The 24,061-nt window shown below is 39.0% G+C and overlaps 1 protein-coding gene and 1 long non-coding RNA gene across 2 annotated transcripts in view; one reads left to right on the top strand and one right to left on the bottom strand.

Annotated features, from left to right (window-relative positions):
• The window catches only part of LOC135219308 (UBX domain-containing protein 6-like), a 159,713-nt gene that overhangs the window by 11,738 nt on the left and 123,914 nt on the right, over positions 1 to 24,061 (top strand). The gene's annotated exons all lie outside the window — the stretch shown is intronic.
• On the bottom strand, positions 3,455 to 22,467 carry LOC135220175 (uncharacterized). The gene is made up of 4 exons (XR_010315595.1): positions 22,425 to 22,467; positions 6,874 to 6,958; positions 6,376 to 6,460; positions 3,455 to 3,574 (listed from the first exon to the last, which is right to left on the bottom strand). It is a non-coding gene; the product is annotated as an uncharacterized LOC135220175 (long non-coding RNA).

Below are 24,061 nucleotides of genomic sequence, written 5' to 3'. Positions count from 1 at the left end.
AGGATGGCCACCAGAGGCGCAGCAGTCGGCAGCATGGGATGGAGTAGTAGTAGTACGAGCTGCTCACTCTGTGGGTCGGCTCCCCTCTTGGAGGGTTTTTGTAGTGGGAGATTTCTATTGGCATTTGGCTCGTGGTAGTGGTCTCACTCGCCTAGTGTTCATACCGACACCCTCCTGGAGGGTGAGCGAGTCAGTTATACTGACCTTTTTCTTTATTTTATTTATTCTCTGGTATGTGTTAGTACATTTACCCTAGAAATAATAGATTAAAGGATATTTCGCGCAGCGACACGAGCTGAGCCCAGAAATATGATATTCCCTAAAGGGGTTCTTATTTAATCTAGTTAGGCTATTGCCTAGTCTAGGTTTACATCACCTTTAAGGATACAGGCTACTTAAGAATCCAATTAATATGTAGCCTTACAAATAGGCTATCACATCGTAAAATTTGGTTACATTTAATCTAGCCTAAGTTACTGTTTATATCTAATCCTAGACAATTTGATCTGAACTACTGCTTAGGTCAATAATAGGATATTTCTTAAAATGTTCTCACTTAACCTAGTATAGAGTACTATTACCTAATCCAGATTATTTAGATCGCCCTTAAATGTATAGGCTACATAAAACAGAAACTCACCAATATGTAGCCTTACAGCTGGGATACTATTTCGTCTAACCCAGTTTATTTTTTTTAACTAATCCCAGGCTACCTTGTCTAAGGTACTACTTAGGCCAATACAGGCAGTCCCCAGTTATTGGTGGACTCGGTTAATGGCTACCGGTTTTAGGCACTTGTCTAGTGCCATAAAATCGGCAATTTATGACACCTTAACGCGCAGAGTTCTGGTTTATTGGCACCTACATACCTGAAGGAGATGCCATAAATGGTTATCGGCACCATTAACTGGGTATCAGCACCATAAGCACCATAAATCACCAAGTTTCGGTTATTGGTGGTTTTCGCTTATGAGCACCCTGCTGAGAACAGAACCCCAGCCGATAACCAGGAACTGCCTGTAACAAGATATTTGGAAAAATAAAGTCCACAGTACTATATATGTATGTAATATATTGCTAAATACAGGCAGCTTTTGCTAACTTGATAAGTTGGCCTCTTCAATCTGAATAAAAATAGAAATCATAATCTGTACATTTAGGAGAACATCTCTGAAAAATAGAAAACGTACTTCTTATTCTTTCAGGTAACTCCAGAATTGCCTGATGGTCTATTAGCAATTCTCTTGGAATATCATGGTATAGCAGAGGCTGGTATATTAGTTGTTCGTCTTACTGCTTGTTGGATTTCCAAAACTGGTGAATTAGGTTGTTCTTCAGTTGTCCCAGAAATTGCTCTTACGTTACTAATAACATCAGTTGTCCCAGACTAAATTTACTTTGGCAGCTAAAGAAACCAACTTATTAGTGAAGAAATCTTCCTGAGCAAATGGTTCATTGTTCTCAAAAGTGTATACTCATTAAATTTAGAAGGGGCCCTTCTATGAACCTATGCTAGCCAATATTTCAGCATTTACCCAGTGTGTAGGTTTATACTAAATATATTGTACTGTGAACTTTATTTTTCCATTTAAAGATCACAAGAAAGTGATGATCTAATACGTATAGGGTATTGCCTATATAAAACAGAACTGGTCTGTAACCTTATAACTAGGCTGTCATTTCATGTAGCCAAGATTATTGTTTTTATCTAATCCCTACCTGGCCTAAGATACTACTTAGGCCATGATAGGATATTTCTTAAAGGGTTCTTACTCTAATCTAAGCTACTGCTTAATCCAGGTTATTTAATTCACACTTAAAGATACGGGTTCCATAAAACAAAGTTACCTTAATATTTAGCCCGAAAGCTAAGCTCCCATTTCATCTAGCCAGGATTACTGTTTCATGTAGTCCTAGGCTACCTTGTCTAAGCTAACACTCAGTCCACAAATAGGATGTTTCGTAAAGGGTCATCACTTAATCTAATATACAGTACTACTGCCTAATCGGGACTAATTAGATAACGCTCAAGTGTATCCGCTATATAAAAAAAGAAAAAATATACTAATATGTACGTACCCTTATAGCCAGGCTCCTGTTTTATCTTGCCCAGATTATTGTTATTACCTAATTCTTGGGTCCTTGGTTATTTAGTTCACATTTAAGAATATGTAACCTAAGTTATAGGCTGCAGACAACATCCACCACTATTTATCCAATCTAAGTTATTCTCAATCTGATCTAGGCTACTGCCTAGATTATTGTAGACATCATATAAGCTAAAAAGATTTGTTATATTAATGATAAACTGTGTTAATTTATTCAAGTTAAAACATTCCATGACAAATTTTAAAAACAATTTGCACTTTTCACAACTAACTACCTGCGATTACGACTTAACGCCGACTATCTTCGCAGGTTTGATGAAAAAAGAACCTAGGTATGAACATCATAGCTGTATGATGTGGAAAAGAGCCCACTATAAGATATGGAAAAGAGCCCTCTTATCTTGAGTCCATTACATACTCCATCACATGTCATAGTGTTCATCATTATGCCACAATACCTGGCCATGAGACTGACTAAAAGAAAATTCTTTGATATTAGTTTGGTCTACCATGGAGCTCTGATGGACCATGGAAATTCTCCTTGAGGATGAAACAAGTGACTACGACAGTAAAAAGAACCTGGTTATGGGATAACAAGACCCGTAAAAGCATCAAGGTCATAATGTCACAGTAGAAGCAGTGACAAGCAACACTTGCATGGCATCAATTGGTCAAGAAGGGAAAAAACACTGAGCTTACCCAAGATGCCCAGGGAGGACCACAACTCCCAGAGTCGCTCGTCCACCATTGCACCTGGCAAGGGACTTGGCTTTAACTAAGGTTCTTCTGTTTGCCCCAAGAATGATCGTCCTTCAGAAGAGAGCTCTCCCTCAAAGCAAAGAGGCCCCAGGAGCCTAAAAACCTGAAGTTTCCTAATAGAGGTAGAAGGCTGCAATGATTTAGGGTTTTGGCTTATAATTCTTTATTAGCTAAAACTCAACAACCATAAAAAAAACCTTAGAAATACTCACAGACCATAAGGAGATACTCATAGACAATAAGGAGAAAGTAACCAGCTAGTCAGCCAGAAGCAAAGTGGATAGTTAAAAACCTGCTCTTCCAGTTAAATAGCTGTTCCAGCCTGTATTCACAATCTAAATCCTAAGTAAAGAATGATGGTTTGTATTTATGTAGGAAATGAATATTTCTACACTGGTAGCAATTTAAGGATATACAATCCTTATTTATCTCATTAATTCTTTAAATAACTACAGATCAACAGTTTCACCCTGCATCTAAAATTTCTGCTACATATATTGTACCTTTAATGATAGTTAATCCTTACCTTTCATCATAGCAACAATGCTGACCAAAAACAATGGCACTAGCAAAATTACTTTTAAATATTTATACAATTCTTAATTTCTCACCTCTGACCTTGTCCTGCCTTCTTGAATTTAGCATCCTTTACCTTTTTGTCAAAGAATTTCTTTATACTATCCATACTTCCACCCACAAGTAAGTATCTGGGGAAAAATAAAAATATCAGTTCCTTGACTTGTCAACAGTGGAACCTTTTCAGCCCCAGTACACAAATACATAGTGCATTTTTAGTAGCAAAGGGTTTGTGATAAGAAAGATAGAATATTCATATCTAAACAATATCAATTATCATAAACTTATCCTGACATAACAGGCCTTCCCAATACAAAGGGTCTATCGCAATTTTTCTAAAAATCCAAATAATGCCAGAAATCACGGGTATCTCAGTAACTTTTCAAGATTCGTGATTTTTGTTGCACTGTGATGCACACACTATCTATTTTATAGCACTATGCATTTCTTTGTGTTAAAAATAAAACAAAATAATGTTATAAGTTAACTGAAAGTGACTTTTCTTCCAATAGCGACATTGTTTACCTGTTTTGGAGGTTAGTTTTCAAGATGAAAAATATCATTAATATTAAAAAAATAGTGATTTTGAAAGATGAAGAAAAGTTCTTCACGATGATATCTTTGAAATTAAAATTGAAAGTATTCTGAAGTCTCAAACGGAGATTGTAGTTATTTTTGTACTTTTGGTTTTTTATATGTTTTTTCAGTATATTTATCTTCCTATTATGGAGTGATATGCTAGTTAAATTTGGCAACATCTTCAAGGGTTGCATGAGAGAGAGAGAGAGAGAGAGAGAGAGAGAGAGAGAGAGAGAGAGAGAGAGAGAGAGAGAGAGAGAGAGAACGTCGTTGGGTTGTTTGTAGTTGTCGGGAATAACTGAGTTTAAACGTTTTTGTGTGTTTGATGTGTTGTGTTTGAATTTGGTGTTGATGTGTGGTAGTGTGTAAGTGCAACTGTTTTTCTGAAGAGTGTGAGTGAGCGAGCTATCGAGAGAGAGCGAGAAAGAGCGTAAGTGGTGGATGGATAGTTAGTGATGGTTTGCATGTTGGGCGATCTAATTGGGTTGTCAGCTGGCATGGTTACCAGGTCAGTCAGTGAGTCAGTCTGTGATGAGCAATCATAGAAGACAGATAAGGCAGAGTCTACTGATGGTCAGTTGTTGTTGTGTGGTTTGATTGATTTTGGTATTGTATAGTTGTTGCATGTGTGTCTGTCTGGTTGTTGTTGAGCTAAAGAGTGTCTGTTGTGTTTGATTTTGTGTTTTGATGTTTGTGAATTGTTTGTTGGAGACAGTGTTGGCGATTGTTTGTGAATTGATTTGTTGAGTTGGCTTTGATGTTGCTGGTGTTGTTGTCCAGTGAGTTGTTGTGTTTCTGAGTTGTATGATTTGTTGTTGTTTTCGAGTTGTTGGTATTTGTTTATGTAGTGACTGTTATGTTGTTGTTTTTTTAGTTCTTGTATGGTTTTGGTGCTTCTCTGTCTTGTGTATTGAATTCAGCAGTTGTTGTGTCTCAACAACTGTATCCAGCGGACGGCAAAGTGTCTCGCCTGAGTGTCTCGAGTCTAAGGTGAGTACGTGTGTTTGTGCTTTTGTGTGTTCTGTGTCTTGTTAAGTCAATTGTCCTGTGTAATTAGTAACATAAGGGGAAAAGAGTGGCTGGGTGAACTATTTGTCAGCCATATTCGATAAAGTAAATGTGGGGAGTTCTTGTTGTTTGCTTTGCTTTGCTCGTGATCCAGCCACACTATCATATTAGACCCAATAAAGATTTCTCAAATATTTGTTTTGCATTTTGTTTGGCAATGTTTTGCCCTTCCAAAAATATGTTTGTGAGCATTGTATCTTTCAAAATAATTGTGCTGTGAATATTTTTGTTAATGCATGTATGGTAATCTAAAGCATGTATTATTGATTTATTACGTTGATGTTGTGTATCTTTTGTTAGTCTCTTGACCATTTTATGATATGTCGAGTATAATTTTTTTTTCTTTTACACCGAGTATGCATCATTACTAGCTCTCCACTATCGTTTGTTTTTTATTCAATGCCTGTTTTCAAGATTACTAAAACTAAGCATCTAAGATATTTTATGATAGGTCAAAATTAGTATAATTTGTACAAGGTAACTTATCAATAACCATAAAAAGGTCTCAAATTGAGTCTCTAAAAATCACTATTTTACATAAAAAATTCATAATTTTATGTTGAAATTAAAAAGTATAGTATCTAAACAACTTAAATATTCAATTAATTAAATAAAGTAACTGGAATCTTTTGACATATTACGTTAAAAAAATCAGTCCTACACGAAGTTAAATATCGACTGAGACGATGAGAGAGAGAGAGAGAGAGAGAGAGAGGAGAGAGAGCGAGAGAGAGAGAGAGAGAGAGAGAGAGAGAGAGAGAGAGAGAGAGAGAGAGAGAGAGAGAGAGAGAGAGAGAGAGAGAGAGAGAGAGAGAGAGAGTGTGTGTCTTCCTTTTCAGACTGCTAATGTTTCTTCCATCTCTTTATTTATCATATTTATCAAGCTGTTTTGTGATTTTGAGGGATTTCACTTTAACATTTTATTAATATTGGGGTTTCACTTTGACATTTTATTAATATTTTACTGTTTACATTAATATTAATATTTGGAAATTAGTAATCATTTTATGATCATCAAAACTGTATATTTAGTCATGAAAATAAATGAATGTTACTCTACAAAAAAAAAAAAAAAAAATAAAAAAAAAAAAAAATGCAAATCAGTGAATTTTCCACAATATAATTGGGGATACGTTCCACATAAAAACCCACGATTAACTGAAGATGCGAATGCTGATCCACAATCTAGTGAGGACCCACTGAATACAGTACATATATATATATAAAAGAAAAACCCTATACTATAAATATTTTATATTTTAAAAAAGGTTAGGTTATTACTTACTTTGATGTGTGAAGTGTAGCTAAATATTCTGATGTGAAATTTAGCCTAGACTAACTGTCGAATGCCCAAAAAATCAGATCTCACACTGTACAAGAAGTATATAATAAAATATTATTATTTTGGGGTAAAAATAGTATATGTCAATGAATGTTTTGACTAAGTTAGCTACTACACAATTACACTGTATATCATACATATTTTCATGGGATGCTGAGATGGTTTGCCATTATTTGAAAGTTAATCCTTCAGCAAATCAGAATCTTCACTGATCTGGGACTCCTCAGGTCACAATAGTGTAGGATTTATGATCCATTATGTTTAAACTAAAAGGATTAACATTACACAAATTCACCAAAACAAATTTTTAATACTCTTATTACAACAATGATAAAACAATGATGGAATTTAAGAAATAAAGTACCTGAGGGAAGAGGGAAATTAAACATAATGAGCTATATAAAAGCTAAGAAAGTTGAGGCAGATCAAATGTCTTCATACCGTTACTATATTCTTGGTGTGTGATCCTTAGGTAGTTTAAAGTTTGTGTTTTTCCTTAAAATATCTTCTACAATTCGGAGGCTATCTGTAAAAATTCAAAGAAAATAATCAGAATTGCAAGTTGATCACTCATAACGCTTGTTTATAAAGACATGCATTGATTCTGTTTATCTTTGTTTTCATAATGCCAACAAATTCAAATGTGACCAAATGGCAGCAAACAGGATCAGTTATCAAATATTGTATCTTTTTACCCTTATTGAGGAAACATTCAAATTTACAACACATCTTCAGAGGTGACAAACATAAAAGGCCCAATATATAATAATGTATGTTCTGAAACAAAACAATCTAAAATATTACCATCACAGTTGGACATTTTAACCCAATCATGAATTAAGTTTCAAGAATTATTTGGTTGAACTGACAGATTTGTTCTTCATGAAACATTTTAGATCACAGAAATTTAATTATTGCATAAACTGAAATAGTTTGACAAAATTTCTCGCACAGATTAGTTTCTGATAATTGATATATGCTATTTGTTGACAGCTGGACAATCATTTGATACACTTGATATTAAATTTTGATCTGCATTCATGAATTGGGGTCTGTGGGTTGTTCAACAAATATTCTTGGATCTGAAGTGTTGTACAATCTGAGCATGGGATATTTTAAATTTTGGAATGAACAGCACAGTATAATAGCTGGTTAAAATTCTTGTTTATTATTAAATTCACTATTCCACAATTCCTGCCTTTTACTCAAGATGGTGAGTTTTAGGGATATGCATATGCAAATCAATGACAGGAAGAAATATATTTAATCTAGACATAAGAGTGTGCTGCTTGGGCTGCTCTGGGCCAGCATCCTTATTTCCTTAATGCCTACAAGACAGGGAACCATTACATTTCAAGTTAAATATTAATTTGTGGAATGAGAACTTAATTCACTGAAGAGAGATTTTTAGGAAAATAATTTTGACAGACTGCTAAGGCACCTCTATAATCATCAAAAAGTATAAGTATTAATATGGTTGACATGATATACTAATAATGCTAACCACACTGAAGAAAGTCAGGTGTGAAAACATGCTGGCTTGTTTTATTAAAAACTATATTTCAGCAAATCCTCCACAACAGGGTTATTTGAATACATCTATGTACAATACATAATGTGGGCCCTTACATACATGTTCTGTTGTATTTTGCTTATGATGTTCAGGGGTCTACATATGCATAATTTTTGGATTGCACAAGTCTGTACAGACATGTAATTTGTACATTATCAAAGGAGAGAAAAATATTAGTGATGGGGGATGTGTTATTCTCTCTCTCTCTCTCTCTCTCTCTCTCTCTCTCTCTCTCAAAATCTCTCTCTCTCTCTCTCTCTCTCTCTCTCTCTCTCATTGCTGTATCTCTAATTTTTTCTGCTTTGTGATTGATGTATTTCATTACAAGCTAAGTGCAGTATTGTATATATCTTTTAACAAAATGTGGAAAAAGCATAAATGTTAAAAACAAAACAAAAAACAAGCTCTAACGAAGTTGAACAGCTGCCTACCCTTCTCTACCCATCCCACACTGCACTCCCCCCACCTCTCCCTACCATGGAAACTCTTTCTGTACTCTACCCATCTTCTAAAACAACACTTTCTCTGGGCAATTTTTTTTTTTTTTTTAAACAGCCTTACTGCTTCTTCTCTTCCACAGTGCCCAGTCATCTGACCCCCCCCAACCCCATGGAAACTTCTCCAGGCCTCCCACAGCCCCCAAAGCCTTTCTGAAGCCTCTTTATGAATGTCAACAGTTTCCATTTCTTCCTTAAGTGGAGCAGCATTGCCAACCATCAGCGTGCAGTTTTTTAATTTCTTAAATTTATTATATATATTCATATATCTTTTGTCCTTGCTCTGGTGGTGTCAGATAATGAAGATCTGGATAATCAAGAGATTACAGTAACATGTTTTTGGCTATAATACTTAAGGGGGCTGGCCGGAACCCTTATATATGGCGTTATAGGGCAAAAAATGCAGTCATGAAAAACTTCATGGAGTTTCATATGGCAATGGAGAATACGTATACAAAATACTTAGTCAAAATTCCTCTTACTTCTTAGTTACAGGGTAATTAGTAAACGTAACTCAATAAGCCAAAAACATTGATCCATACAAGAAAATGCAATATTTCTTCTGTTATCGTAAATTTGATAAATTTTTGATAATTATGTCAAAGAAATTGTGAGCAATGGCATCTGCAGAGATTCCATGGGGCGGCAGGAGGGAACTTAAGTCAGTTTACCACCATTCAGTATGAGGAGAAACCTGTAGTGTACGCGCTGGAGTTTCATCTCTTGACATTCGCTTGCTTTTACATGTTTATATTTGTTTCGGCAAGAATTTCATCATGTCAATGAGGAAAAGACTAGCAAAACATCTCGCTAACATACAGACAAAGAAAATTCACTCTAATATGACTACAGAATATCATAATACAGTGGTACCTCTCGAGATACGAAAGGCTCAACTCACAAAAAACTCGAGATACGAAAGCTGACACGAAAAAATTTTACTGCTCTACATACGAAAAGTTTTCAAGATACGAAAGGTTTCTGAAAGTCCGAGATTCGCCCGATAACAATTTTGAAACTCACGCCGCCGTCTTAGTTCTAGTAGACTCGCCACCATCCTCCTGCTCTCCCATTGGTTCCTGATGCTAGCCAAGCCAAGAGATCCTCTCCTATTCGACAGCATCCCTCCCTTCATGCATCTTACGTGGTGGCGTGCCTTCGCTCTGCCACTTCGCACCCGAAGCTTTATCCTACGCATGCGGCATTTGTTCGGTCCAACGATTTCGTTTAGTATCGTAAATTCGTTAGTGATTTCGTTGTGCTACTTTATCGTGTTGTGAACCTAATTAGTATACGTACTACATATGTAACTTAATTACGTACAGTACATATTAGTCATGGGTCCCAAGAAAGTTCCTGAAGTTCACAGAAAGAAGAGAATGCTTTCTATGGAGACAAAAATGGAGATAATAAAAAAATATGAAAACTGGCTTGCGGTTGAGTGTGATCGCTAAGGAATACGGCCGAAATCCGTCGATGATAGGCACATCCTTAAGCAGAAGGAAGCCATCAAAGCAGCTACACCTTCCAAGGGCGTCACTATTTTGTTCCAAAAACAAGAGGAGCCATGTGCATAATGAAATGGAAAGGGGCTACTTCTTGTATGGATCGAGGACAAAGAAATCGATGGTGATACGATAACCGAGACGGCTATCTGCCAGAAGGCCAGCGCTATTTTCGGCGATTTGATTGCCCAAGCCGAAGACGACGGTGGAGAGGGGACATCAACGGCAACCCCAGAGTTCAAGGCTTCTCATGGGTGGTTCAAAAAATTCCGTAAACGGACTGGCATCCATTCGTGGTGTAAGAAATTGAGATTACGTAAAGTATAAAAAAGTAAAAGAAATGTAAAATAAAAAAAAAGACAAATAAATTTTATTTTAAGTTTTTTGTAAAGTTAAGTGTTACAGTTTTGTTAATGTGTTTTGTAAAGTTTAGTTTGTTTTTCTGACATTTTTTTATGTGTTTCGTAAAGTTAAGTGTACGTATCTGCCGTTTGTCCTCCTCATCCTCTGCCGCCACTTTCAGAGATAGCCTCACTTGAAAGGTAAGCTTCCACATTTTACGTTACAGTAATAATATTTCTTGTACACTAATATACACTTTCTTTACAGGTTTTGCATTTTTATTATTAAGTTATGTATTGAATGGTCCAAATTGTTGTAGTATTTCATTGTTTATGGGTCAATTTAGCTTTATTATGAAATTTACTGGGGTGTTTTTGGAGGGCTTGGAACGGATTAGCCATTTTACATGTAAAATATGGTCCAAGATACGAAAAACTCATGATACGAAGGGCGCCTCGGAACGGATTAATTTTGTATCTCAAGGTACTACTGTATACGTGATATTAGCATAGTGAAGAGAGAGAGGGAGGGGTGCGTAGTAAGGAACGCCCCTATTGCCTGATGCACACGTCATGCAGTGCCCCAGGGTACGGTCTTTGAGCAAAGGGATCTTTATTTATGATAAATGACATACATAGATTTGGTTTATTAATACCCAAAAAGGAATATGAAATTCATAATAACCATGATTTATTAACATTGTCTTTGTAAAAGGAGAGTACACCTTTGAGTTGTTCACCTCTGACATTCTCTTGCTTTTACGTTTGTTTATCTTTGTTTGGCAAGAATTTCATCATGTCAAAGAGGAAAATACGAGGAAAAACATCTTCCTAACATACAGAAGAAGAAAATTCGCTGTAATAAGCCGAGTTAGTGAAGGAGGAGAGAGAGAGAGTTGTGTATAAGGAGGAGTGCCCCGTCTTGCCTGACACAGTGCCCCAGGCTATGATATATGAGCAAAGGGATCATCATTTATGATTAAATTATGATAAATAATATAGTTTTGATTTATTAATACCCAAAAATGAAATATACTTTCATAATAATCATTATTTATTAACATTGTCTTTATAAAAATACAAAGGAAAACTTTGAACGCCCGTATCTCAAAACTATACTTATTGACCTTCAAAATCTATCTTCTCACTTAGTTTTAAAGCTATAGCATTGGAATTTGGTATATAACTCAGGAAGATATTACAGAACAATCAAATAAAGCCCTTTTTTCAAATTTTTGTTTCATCTTTTCTTTTTTTTATAATTTTTTTTCCTGATTTATAGGGTTTATTTTTCTACCATAATAAAAAATTCATATCTAGCAAAAAAAAAAAAATTACTTTTAGAAAAAACTCCTCATTTGATTGGAGGTCTACATCAGTTCTATATATATGGTAGTAGTAATCCTTAGGTCTTAATATTAATATCAGGAGGAAATAAAGAAAATTTTGAAAAATGGTTATTTTTGGGATTAAATTGCCCTAGAATCACAAAATCGAAGGTCAGAGGCAAAAATCAGATGCAGTTTAGAGATGTCCCAAGTCACCTTATTAAGTGGTATGAATATCAAAGTCCTGTCCTTAAAATATGGCATTAGCTGGCCGGCACCCTTAAGTTGCTTTTTGTTTCTTCATGCCAAGTTTTGTTATTGCATTCATGCATTTTATTTTCATTGTAAAAGACTGTTCTGCTTGTCTGATTTCCTATTTAGACTGGTATTTTACTCTCTATTGTTAGCTTGTTCAACAATGTTTCCTGCTGTACTTTTACTGCTTTAATATTCACCTGTAAATTACAGTAAAATTAATAAAAGATTTTTTATGCATTCAACTTACCTGTCAGATATATACTTAGCTATAGACTCCGTCGTCCCCGATAGAAATTCGAATTTCGCGGCACACTCTACAGGTAGGTCAGGTGATCTACCGCCCCGCTGCTGGGTGGCAGGAATAGGAACCATTCCCGTTTTCTAAGACAGATTTTCTCTATCGGCCGTGACATCAACATTGTTGTTGTTACTCCTGATTTGATTTTCGTGTTTTTTCATCACTATTGATCTTCTAAGCCGGTTGTTTTGGTGACGTATTGGATCTTTGGTTTGGCATACTCTTTTGTGGACTGTTATTTGGACTTGGTTTTTGGATTTTTCTCATAATGTCGGATTCTAGCTTTGCGGTTAGAAGACAGTGTGTAAATGAGGGATGCATGGTGAGGCTACCGAAAGCTTCGGTAGATCCTCACACAGTTTGTAAACGGGGTAGAATGAATGAATGCTTAATATCTAACACCTGTGATGAATGTGTAGGTTTGAATGAGGAAGAATGGAAGAATTTAAATTCCTATTTAAGGAAATTGGATATGGATAGGGCTAGGAAGGCTTCCTTCAGAAGAGTAAGTAGGTCTCATTCTAATGAGTCAATCAAATTAACACCTAACCCTAAACCTGTATCATCTTCCTCTTGTACTAAGACTGCAAATCCAGCAACAGAAATTGCAGATCTTAAAGCTGCACTGCAAAGAATGGAACGTCAAATGCTAATGTTACAAGGTAAGCACAGTGATAGTGATTTAAGTGTCCCTAGTGCAGTGGAGGGTGCGTCTGATCGGCTTCATCTCGCTCCCAGGCCTAGACCTCTTCCAAGCTCACAGGCCCAGAGGAGAAGGAATGTCAAAAGCCTTACGGAGGTTATGGAGAATCCCCACCGATCAGGCGTCCCCTCGGCAGATTCTGTGACGACCCGAACTGCCAAGGATCGCTATCGAAAAAGCATCCTAAAACAGTGTTTTTCGTCTTCAGATTCTTCACCTAATGTAAGGGGCTGGAGCTCTGATGAACTGTAAAGCCCCTTAAAAAGGAGTTGGAAGGCTCCAACTTTGAATTCAAGCCCTGAGCTTTTCTCCGATGGATCTCCATGCGAAAGGAAGAAAACCAAGTTAATTCCTAAATGCAAATCGGAGTCCCCTTCCTCTTCTAGACCTCCTTCACCTGCATCGGGAAAGGAAAAAGAGAATGCTGCTGCAAAAATCCTACTAAAAAATGTACAGGAGCAGCTCTCCGCTTTAGTAGGAGTTTTTACGAAGGAGACTCCCAGAAGAAAGGACTCTTTCCTTCCGATAAAGAGAACTAAAGGAAGGAAGGAAGGATCTAACATAAAAGTTGCGGATTCTCCTCGGATGAGTATGAAGAATGCGCCAAAAGCGCCAGCCTGGCGCAATGCGCCAAATGCGCCAGATACGCTAGAAGGTCCATATGAGCCAGAAGGCAGCAAGCGCCAGAAGCGCCAGAAGCGCCAGAAGCGCCAGAAGCGCCAGAAGCGTCAGAAACGTCAGATGCGCCAGAAGCGCCAGCCTGGCGCAATGCGCCAGAAGCGCTAGCCTGGCGCAATGCGCCAGAAGCGCCACCCTCCCGAAATGCGCCAGAAGCGCCACCCTGCCGAAATGCGCCAGAAGCGCCAGTCTGGCGCAATGAGGTACCCGATCGCCAACCTGGCGCAATGCGGCCACAAAGCGCCAGCAGGGCGCAATGAGCCAGAAGCGCCATCCAGGCGCCAGAATGTACGGACTTCTCCAAAAGACAGTTAAACCAGGAGGATTTTTCTAACTTTCGGAAGGATAAGCCCTTACCTGACAGGGACTCTAGGTGCCGCACAGGCGGCCGTAGCCCTTGTCAGGATAGGGTTGCCTCCGTCGAAAGCGATAGGAGAGGACATCCTTCCTCTGAAAGGAGAGAAAGATGTCGCACAGGCGGCCGTCGCTCTTGCCAGGAGAAGGATAAGGTCGTGTTGCAGGATCAACCTATCTCTCGTAAGGACGCAAGTTGCCGCACAGGCGGCCGTCGTTCTTGCGAGAGTGGGGCAGATGTTGCAAGAGACTCATCTCCTATTGAAAACAAACATTCCTCTTCGGAAATGGAATTGGATTTGGAAGAAGTTTCGGAGTCGGAAGATCATACGGCTCCAGGCTTGTCAGATTATAAGACGCTGGCGCCCTCTTACTTCAAGAGTTTGGTGACTCATTAAGCCCTACTGCTCCTCCTTCTCTGAGGTCTTTGTTTACAAGCACTAAAGTCTCGAAGTCATCATCTTTCATTAACCTGTTAAGCGTCCCCCTGGATGAGCTCGCTGCTAACGTACCGTCACGCTTTTTTTGTAATCAGCGATCATAGCACTGATGATAGTTTTTCAAAGTTAACACTGATTTTTATGCTTATTATTCATACTGTAGTTAAGTGTAGGAAATTATTAAATGTTGGAGTAAAAAAATTAATACTACAATTATTTTATTTCAAAAGACTTCATAATACTGAATGAAAAATATTATACATACATGCACAATTATTCTTTCGTATGCCAATCTCTAAAGCAACGGGCTACACACAATCCTACTTCACAGTGTCAAACCATCTATCTATGTACTCGTGATTGTGGAGACAAGTGTTCTACATTCTCATCTAGAAACTGATTTGCAAATCTGTTTGTTTCTTTCAAGAGGTAATCAATGATTTCATCATCAAAATATTTCTCAAAATATTCTAATGAATTCTCTTTATCCTCAACTGTAAATTTCACGCTGGGATCAGCAACAAAAGTAAAGGGATCTCTCTCTCTCTCTCTCTCTCTCTCTCTCTCTCTCTCTCTCTCTCTCTCTCTCTCTCTCTCTCTCTCTCTCTCTCTCTCTCGGAGTCCAGTCACTCGGCAAAGAAAAGTCATCTTCACTCCCGCTATTGGAAGAAAAGTTTGTATCCTCATCACTGGAGGATTCAGAACTAGAGCTCTCATCATCAAGTAGGTTATCAATATCAGACTCCTCATCTAGTATTTGATTGATCTCACCTGAAGAAATACGCCTCCTCTTTGGGACATTCATTGTGAAAGACGCAAAAATCTATTTGTCTCGATAAACGCCCGAAGCGTATTGAAAGAAAACCAGCAGGGCCAGGCAGTTTTCTAGCATAAGCGACCACCAGGAAAGAGTTGCCAGGCTGGAAATAAGTTTCCCGTGTGCTGAGAGTGTTACCAAATGATGTTCCTACACTTTCTAAAAATACGAGTAACGTATTTTATTACGGGACTGACGGCTTGACAAGCACAGTTAAAGTCTTGAACGTAATATCCCGTTGAAGGCGCTACCGAGTAGATCACGGTAAACGTATTATTACGTGGGTGACGCTTAACAGGTTAAGATGAAACCAACCATTTCCATGAATAAGCTCTTCGATTTGTAGGAAATTGGTTTAAATCCAAGGAGAAGGCGGGAAGACTGTCTTTGCCTGCCCTCCTTCCAAACTTTCAGGAAAGAAGGGAATCTGGTACGAGACGGGCGAATCACTGGGTCTAGCTCTCCCTACTACTGCCGAGCAGATTTTTCGAATCTGGTGGACTCTTCAAGGACACAAGCCTTGTCATCGGCAAAGATCACACGGGGGACTTCTGAGATGGACCATCTCCTCAAGGGAGGTTGTGTCTTAAAAGTCTTTAACTTCTTAGACTGGTCCCTTGGGGTGTGGCCAAGAAGACTCAAGAGAAGGAATCTCTTAGCCCAGAAGTCCTTTATAGTGTACTGTCCTGCATGGACAAAGCGGTTCAAGATGGATCAGGAGAGGTGGCCTCGCTTTTTGGAACTGGAATTCTGAAGAAGAGAGTCTTGTTTAGTTCCTTTCTGACGAAGGCAGTTACTCCTATCCAGAGGTCATCTCTTCTTTATGCTCCCTCTTTCGGACCAATTGTTTCCTGCACAACTAGTGAAGGACATATCACATTCTTTGACAGAAAAGGCCACGCAAGATCTCTTGGCCCAATCTGCAAAGAAATCAAGGACCTCTGTTCCTGTAAAGAGAGAGACTCGTACTCCTCAAACAGCCTTTTCGAGGGAGCTTCCTCTTCCAGACCCTCCTTTTAAGAAGAGAGGAATACAGAAGAGAGGTAGGTCTTCATTCAGACCTATCCAGAAAACAAAATGAGACTCCCAGTCCTTCAAGCACCGGTAGGGGCCAGACTTCGGAAATTTTCCGAAGAATGGACTCTGAGAGAGGCAGAAAGATGGTCCCTTTCAGTGGTAACGAAGGGATATCTGATCCCCTTTCGAGACAGTCCTCCCTTAACAACGATCCGAGGGACTGTCAGCCCAATACAGGGACCTGCCAAGAAACCAAGAAGCATTATTGCAACTAGTAGAACAGATGTTGCAAAAGGAGGCTATCGAATTGGTTCGGGATCGCATTCCCGAGGATTCTACAACCGTCTTTTTCTGGTTCCGAAATCCTCGGGAGGGTGGAGACCGGTCCTGGATGTGAGCGCATTGAACCAATTTGTAGAGAACACAAAGTTCTCTATGGAAACATCGAAATCGGTTCTTGCGGCTCTTCGTCCAGGAGATTGGATGGTCTTAGATCTACAGGATGCTTACTTTCATGTTCCCCTGCACCCATCATCGAAGAAATATCTTCGATTCATGATGCAGGGAAAAAGTATTCCAATTCAGAGCCCTATGCTTCGGCCTTTCTACGGCCCCTCAAGTGTTCACGAGACTACGTAATGACGAAGAATGTTGCGAGATGGCTACATCTAGAAGGGATAAATATATCCCTTTACCTAGACGATTGGCTAATAAGAGCAAAATCGGAACTTCAGTGCTTGAAGGACTTGGAGAAGACTTTAGAGTTGACAAAATCTCTGGACTACTCGTGAACCTCGAGAAATCACAATTGATCCCCAGACAGAACATAGTCTATCTGGGGATACAGATGGATTCTCGGGGTTTTCGGGTGTTTCCATCGCAAGAGAGAATTGCTCGAGGCTTAGAAAAAAATCTTGGAACTTTTCTTAGGGAAAGAACGGACCTCGGCGAGGGAAGGCTCAGTCTGCTGGGCACCCTTTCCTCGTTAGAGCAGTTCATTTCCCTAGGGAGATTAAATCTCAGACCTCTGCAGTTTTATCTCAGACAAATGTGGAGTCAAAAGACAGGAGACCTGTCAGACTGTTTTCCCATTCAACAGGGGATAAAGTCCAACCTGAAGTGGTGGTTAACTCCATTAATAAAGAACGAAGGGGTGTCCCTCTTGATTCGGAACCCTCACCGAGTGTTGTTTTCCGATACCTCGGAAACAGGTTGGGGAGCAACACTGGGCCCAAAGGAAGTGGCAGGTACTTGGACCAAGGAACAGGCTACACTGCACATCAATGCGAAGGAACTCCTGGCTATTCATCTAGCCCTGGAATACTTCGAAGCTGAAGTCAGAGGAGTGGTAGTTCAAGTCAATTCCGACAATACCACAGCTCTGGCTTACATCCGGAATCAAGGGGTCACTCACTCTTTCTCAACTGTACGAAATAGCGAGAGATCTATTGACCTGGACAGAGGAACGGGGCATAATTCTGCGGACAAGGTTTGTTCAGGGTGTAAAAAACCTAAGGGCAGACAGGTTGAGCAGAAAGAACCAAGTACTCCCGACAGAGTGGATGCTCCATTCAGAAGTCTGCAGACAACTGTGGTCCCTCTGGGGAAGACCCCAGATCGACCTGTTTGCCACGTTCCTCTCCAGGAAGATAGACAACTTCTGCTCTCTAGAAGAAGATCCCAGAGCCACGGCGATCGATGCTTTCTTCATGGACTGGTCAGGCATAGACGCCTACGCCTTTCCCCCATTCAAATTGCTGGGGGAAGTACTAAGAAAGTTTGTGGCATCGGAGGGAACAAGATTAACTCTAATTGCTCCCTTCTGGCCTTCCCGAAACTGGTTCACAGAGGTACTGGAAATGGACGGTGGACTTCCCCAGATCTCTACCAAAAAAAACAGATCTGCTCAGACAACCCCACTTCGAGAGGTTCCACAAAAAACATCCAAAGTCTCTCCCTGACTGCCTTTCGACTATTGAAAGACTGGTCAGAGCGAGAGGCTTTCAAAGAAAGTTGCAACTGCAATTGCTAGAGCCCGCAGAACCTCTACCTTGCGGGTCTACCAATCGAAGTGGGAAGTTTTCCGTAGATGGTGTAGGTCGAAGAAGCTGTCCTCTTCCAATACCTCTGTGACCGAAATCGCTGATTTTCTCCTCTTCTTAAGAAGAAGAGTCGAAATTGGCTGTATCTACTATCAAGGGATATAAGAGCATGCTCTCAGCTGTTTTAGAAACAGGGGACTGAATTTGGAAAATAATAAAGATCTTCATGATCTCATCAGGTCTTTCGAGACGTCTAAATTGAGATCTTCTATTCCCCGAGTTGGAACCTTGAATTCTTGATTTCGGACAGGTTCGAACCTCCAGATAAAATCTCATTCAGAGATCTTACTAGTAAATGCATATTCCTGTTGGCCCTCGCAACTGCTAAGAGGATCAGTGAATTACATGCTTTGGACTCTCGGGTGGGTTTTAAAAAAGACTCAGCTGTTATTTCTTTCCAGGATCTATTCCTAGCAAAGAATGAAAACCCTTCTAAACCTTGGCCTAGAAGTTTTGAAGTCAAGGGACTCTCTTCTCTAGTAGGTAGAGAGTTGGATCGGTCCCTTTGCCCAGTCAGGACCTTGAAGTTCTATTTAAAAAAGAAGACACAGCTTCAGGGGTGTCGACAAAGTCTTTGGTGTTCGGTAAGAAACCCCAAAAGACCTATGTCAAAGAACGCACTACGGCGTTCTTTGTCAGAAATGTGATTACCGAAGCTCACAGGGATTGCCAAGAGAACTCTTTAAAGCTGCTGAGAGTAAAAGCTCACGAAGTCTGGGCTGTGGCAACTTCCCTTTCTTTCACTAAGAATATGTCTATGAGAAACATTTTAGCAGCAACTTATTGGAGGTGCAATTCAGTATTTGCATCCCACTATTTAAAGGATGTTAAGAGTAACATACGAGAAATGTTTTTCTCTTGGATCGTATGTATCAGCGGATACTATGCTGGGAAATGGAGCAGATGCTGATCCTTAAGTTTGTTTTTTGTGTTTTTAATGATTATTTGTAATATTGTTGTCGAGTTGTGGGTTGCTGAAAGGATGTTCGGGATGACTCCTTTCAATCGTAGTACTAACCCAAATTAGGATCAGGTGATCGGGATTAGTGTCGTGCTTTTTGATCATGCCAATAGGCAAGGTGTTTTGTCATGTTAGTGGATAGGACCCCATTGACAAAGATCCTAAGGTTCTGTCGCGTAAGTGGGTAAGACCCCTGTAACAGACCATCAAGAACTCTTAGCATGAGGTCACTACCTCGCTGAGGCTCTTGAAGCGATACAGGCTCCTAGGCAGTAGCCATGAAGTCTTTCGCTAACACAGGTAGGAACCAAGGTTTTTTTTTTTATTTTTATTACCTACAACCTATGTTGTTTCCTGTCTATTCAGTAAATTAGCTGTCTCTTACCCTCCGCCAAAGGGGCCAATCAGCTAAGTATATATCTGACAGGTAAGTTGAATGCATAAAAATGTTATTGTCATGATACAATAAAGTTTTATGCATACTTACCTGGCAGATATATACGATTAATGGCCCACCCGGCCTCCCCTCAGGAGACAGGTGGAAGAGAAAATCTGTCTTAGAACGGGAATGGTTCCTATTCCCGCCACCCAGCGGCGGGGAGGTAGATCACCTGACCTACCTGTAGAGTGTGCCGCGAAATTCGAATTTCTATCGGGGACGACGGACAGTCTATAGCTAAGAATATATCTTCCAGGTAAGTATGCATAAGACTTTATTGTATCATGACAATAACATTTTTTGCTATCCTACCTGATGTTTACCCCATGTTTTTTTCTGTCATACTATATATGTAGCTATATATTTTAAAAAAACATACCGAGGTACCTCGAGATACGAAAGGCTCAACTTACAAAAAACTTGAGATACAAAAGCCAATACGAAAAATTTAACAGCTCTACATACGAAAAGTTTTCAAGATACGAAAGGTTTCTGAAAGTTTGAGATTCGCCCGGATAACAATTTGAAACTCGTGCCGCCATCTTAGTACTAGTAGACTCGCCACCATCCTCCTGCTCTCCATTGGTTCCTGATGCTAGTCGCGGCCATGAGATCCTTCTCTCCTATTGGCCAGCGTCCCTCCCATCATGCATTCTACTATGCACCGGCTTTTTGGTGGCAAGCCTCAGCCACTTGGTACCAAGCATTGTTATAGTACGCACGCGGTATTCGTTTTCGGGGATTGTCAATGTGTATTTAAAAAAAAAATTTCTCATATCTTTTCACAGAAAAGGAAAAAGAAGAGCACCTCTTGAGTGATGACATATAGTATGATATGATTGACCAAGATCTCTCTCGTGGGATAAGTGACCAAGATCTCTCACATGGGATAAGTGATCAAGGTCTCTCTCATGAGATAACTGGAAACTTTACAAGGTTGGTAGAATCTCCACTCCCTGCTGAACAGAGGGTGTTGACCAATCACTTACAACGACAACATGCATACCAGTATAATCAAGGCACTTCAGTTTTATGTTGAAGGTCAGCAGCCGAACATTCAGTACCCAAATCAGTTGCAGAGAGAGCATTTGGTTGAACAGGGTTTTGATGGACACCCGGGCCAACAGAGTCATGAGGTGCAAAAAAGAACCAAGTGATAAAAAACAGAAAGTTGAAATTCTGAAGGAAAAAAAAAAAAAAAAAAACCTAAGTAAAGTTAAAAAAAAAAAAAAAGTAAAAAAAAAAAAAAAAAAAAAAAAATGGCAGAAATTAAAGCCACTTTTCATAAAGTGCAATCATTTGTAGAAGACACCCCCCAAAAAGGCTCACACAGGAACATTGTGAAAAGTAGGCAGAAGCAATCTTCCTTGGATAGTTAAGTATGTATATTTTTTAAAGTGTACGTACGTACATACGCATCTGCCGTTTGTCCTCCTCATCCTCTGCCGCCACTTTCGGAGATAGCCTCACTTGAAAGGTAAGCTTCCACATTTTACGTACAGGTATATTGTTCTTGTTACCATGTACACTAATATACACTTTATTTTACAGGTTATATTTTGCATTTTTTTATTAATTTAGGTATTGAATGGTCCAAATTGTTGTAGTATTTCATTGTTTATAGGTCAATTTCGCTTTATTATGAAATTTACTGGGGTGTTTTTGGAGGGCTTGGAACGGATTAGCCATTTTACAAGTAACATGTGGTCCAAGATACGAAAACCTCATGATACGAAGGGCACCTCGGAATGGATTAATTTCGTATCTCGAGGTACTACTGTAATTGCTTACGTGTAAATCACATGATTTTTTCTTAATATCCCATGCCAAAATGAGGGATAGGTCTTATATCCCTAAGGTCTCACAAGCTATCAAATAAGATACTTCTCAAAACTACCCAGATACATTCTTAAAAAATTCTATACTACATGAACGTTATCCATTTATCCAATTCACGTTAAAAAAAGAATAAAAAGCGTGAGTGAAAAAGGAGGTAGGTGTCTTATGGAATCAAGAACTAATAGTGAGTCATGGTTGAGTAAAATAGCATAAATCAATGGTGGTGTACTTTACACCATTACCTTAAAAACACATTCTTCCTATTAAAAACAAAAATTATAAATAAAAAAAATAAGCTTCAATTTCATTATTACAGTGTTCCCCCTGTATTCCAGGGATGTGTACCAGACCCTCCCACTAATAAGTTAGAATCTGCATATAGTTAAAACCCCTAAAAAAGGATTAAAACTGCTTATTTTGTTATTAAAACTCAAGAAAAATCCAATAAAAATTCTTATACTTGGTTTTTTAATAGTTGAATTACAAAAAGTGCATTTTATAATGAAATTGATAAAAAAATTTTAGGGGGATATTTCACAAATAAAATATTGCAAATACTAAGTGAATTTTTTTGCAAAAAATGGAGTTATATGTATATGTTCCAGAGATAAATCCGCAAATCTGGAGTGCACGAATACGAGGGGTTCACTGTATTATATGTAATTTAGGTGCATGCACTTTCATTTTCAAAAATTTCTTGAGCTTGAAAGCCAAAGAAAAATCATCACTTCTTTCCTCAACCCAAAATAAAAGGACAGGGAAATTCTGGTTATTGCACTATTTAGTTAACACACCAATTAGTATACAAGTAAATCCATCTTACTTCAACAAAGAATGCTTACCAGACCCTTTCTTTAAACTCAGAGGCAACAGCAGTTTTGTGAGCTGCAAAAACAAGCAAGCTTAGGTGATTTCACAAAAGAAAAAAGAAAATTAACAGTTTCATGACATAATAATCCGGATACTTACCTGCTACTCAAGTTAAGTTTACATCCTTGCTCTGTCAGGTGCTATTGGCATGATTAAAAAAGCTTAAATTATTTTTATATGACTTTTGTAAATTTAGATCAGCCTTGTTTTCTAGGTTTAATAACTACTTTTTAAGAGTTATTTTGTGGCAGGATAGCCTTCGTTTTGTAAGAGTATTTGTTTACATTATTTTTGAAGTTAAGTGTCGGTTGACTTGTCATTTCAAGTGCATTCGTCTACATCCTTTCCTCGCCGAGGGAGGGAGAGAATGGAAATCGACTGTCTTCGTTCTCTTAGCCAAGAGAACGAATTAGTATTAATCGAAGGAGATCCTCAAATGAGAACTGAGAACCGACGAGGACAACTCAAGCTTCTTATGATATTGGACATAAGACTTCATGGACATAGTCTACAAGTCTCTTTGCCCGACGAGCCTTCGCGAGGTAGTGACTAATGAATGAGGGTTCTTCTGAATCTTGTCAATGAGAGCTTATCCGCTTACGCGATAGAATGTTATTGGGATCTTTGTCAATGGGAACTAACCCATTTACGTGACAAAGAGTTTATATATTTCGTCAATGGGGTCTTACCCACTACCTGACAAAACGTTTAGTATCTTGTCAATGGGGGGAACCCACTTACATGAGAGAAAGTAATCTAGGAATTTGAGCATATAGTCTTCCCGATTCCCGTAGAAATCGAGGAAGGGGCAGGATTCCTGCTCAGAGACTGGGCTTACGGCGGGTAGGACCCAAAGGTTTCCCTTAGGCAGCGCCTTCCTGAACGCAGAAGAGGCATTTTATGACACCAAAAACTGCTTTAATTAGATGTTCAAAATTACTAGTCTCCTTCTAGATGCCATCTCATCAGAACCAACCTGACTACCTTATCCATGCAGGTTGGATAGTTATTCTGGAGAAGAGAGTCAGGTCCCCGAGACTGCAGGTCCAGGGCTCCAAAACGCCAATCTAGGAGTTAAAAATATCCATCGTCCTGAACAGCCCTTTCAGATGGTGGTGCTTCACTACCCTGACTTCTGTTTACTGATGCAGTCTTTGAGGAAGACCCCGATTCAATCACGCTCTAATTTGCATACATACGAATCATACGTCTTCCCTTCGGAATCAGTCAAACTCTCACACTCCTTACATCGATCTTGCAGGCAACACACTCTGAAACTAGCCTAACTAGATTCAGATATCTTATGCAAAGATGAATCAAAACCAAATTCAAATCAATTTATGATAGCGTATGCCTAGCCACAAATCCAAGTTAATAAATCAAAAGACAATTAGGATACTTAGCGGCAATGAAGTTTCAAAATCCTAAGACGGAGGTACTGAAAATGATATTGTTATTGTACAATAAAGTTTGTTCATACTTACCTGGCAGATATATATATAGCTGTATTCTCTGAAGTCCGACAGAATTTCAAAACTCCCGGCACACGCAGTGGTCAGCCAGGTGGTAGTACCCATTCCCGCCGCTGGGAGGCGGGCGTCAGAACCAT

Source organism: Macrobrachium nipponense, chromosome 1, assembly GCF_015104395.2.
Source record: "Macrobrachium nipponense isolate FS-2020 chromosome 1, ASM1510439v2, whole genome shotgun sequence".
Taxonomy (NCBI): Eukaryota; Metazoa; Arthropoda; class Malacostraca; order Decapoda; family Palaemonidae; genus Macrobrachium; species Macrobrachium nipponense.
The sequence above is the reverse complement of the archived record's forward strand: the minus strand, read 5'-3'. Positions and strand labels throughout refer to the sequence as shown.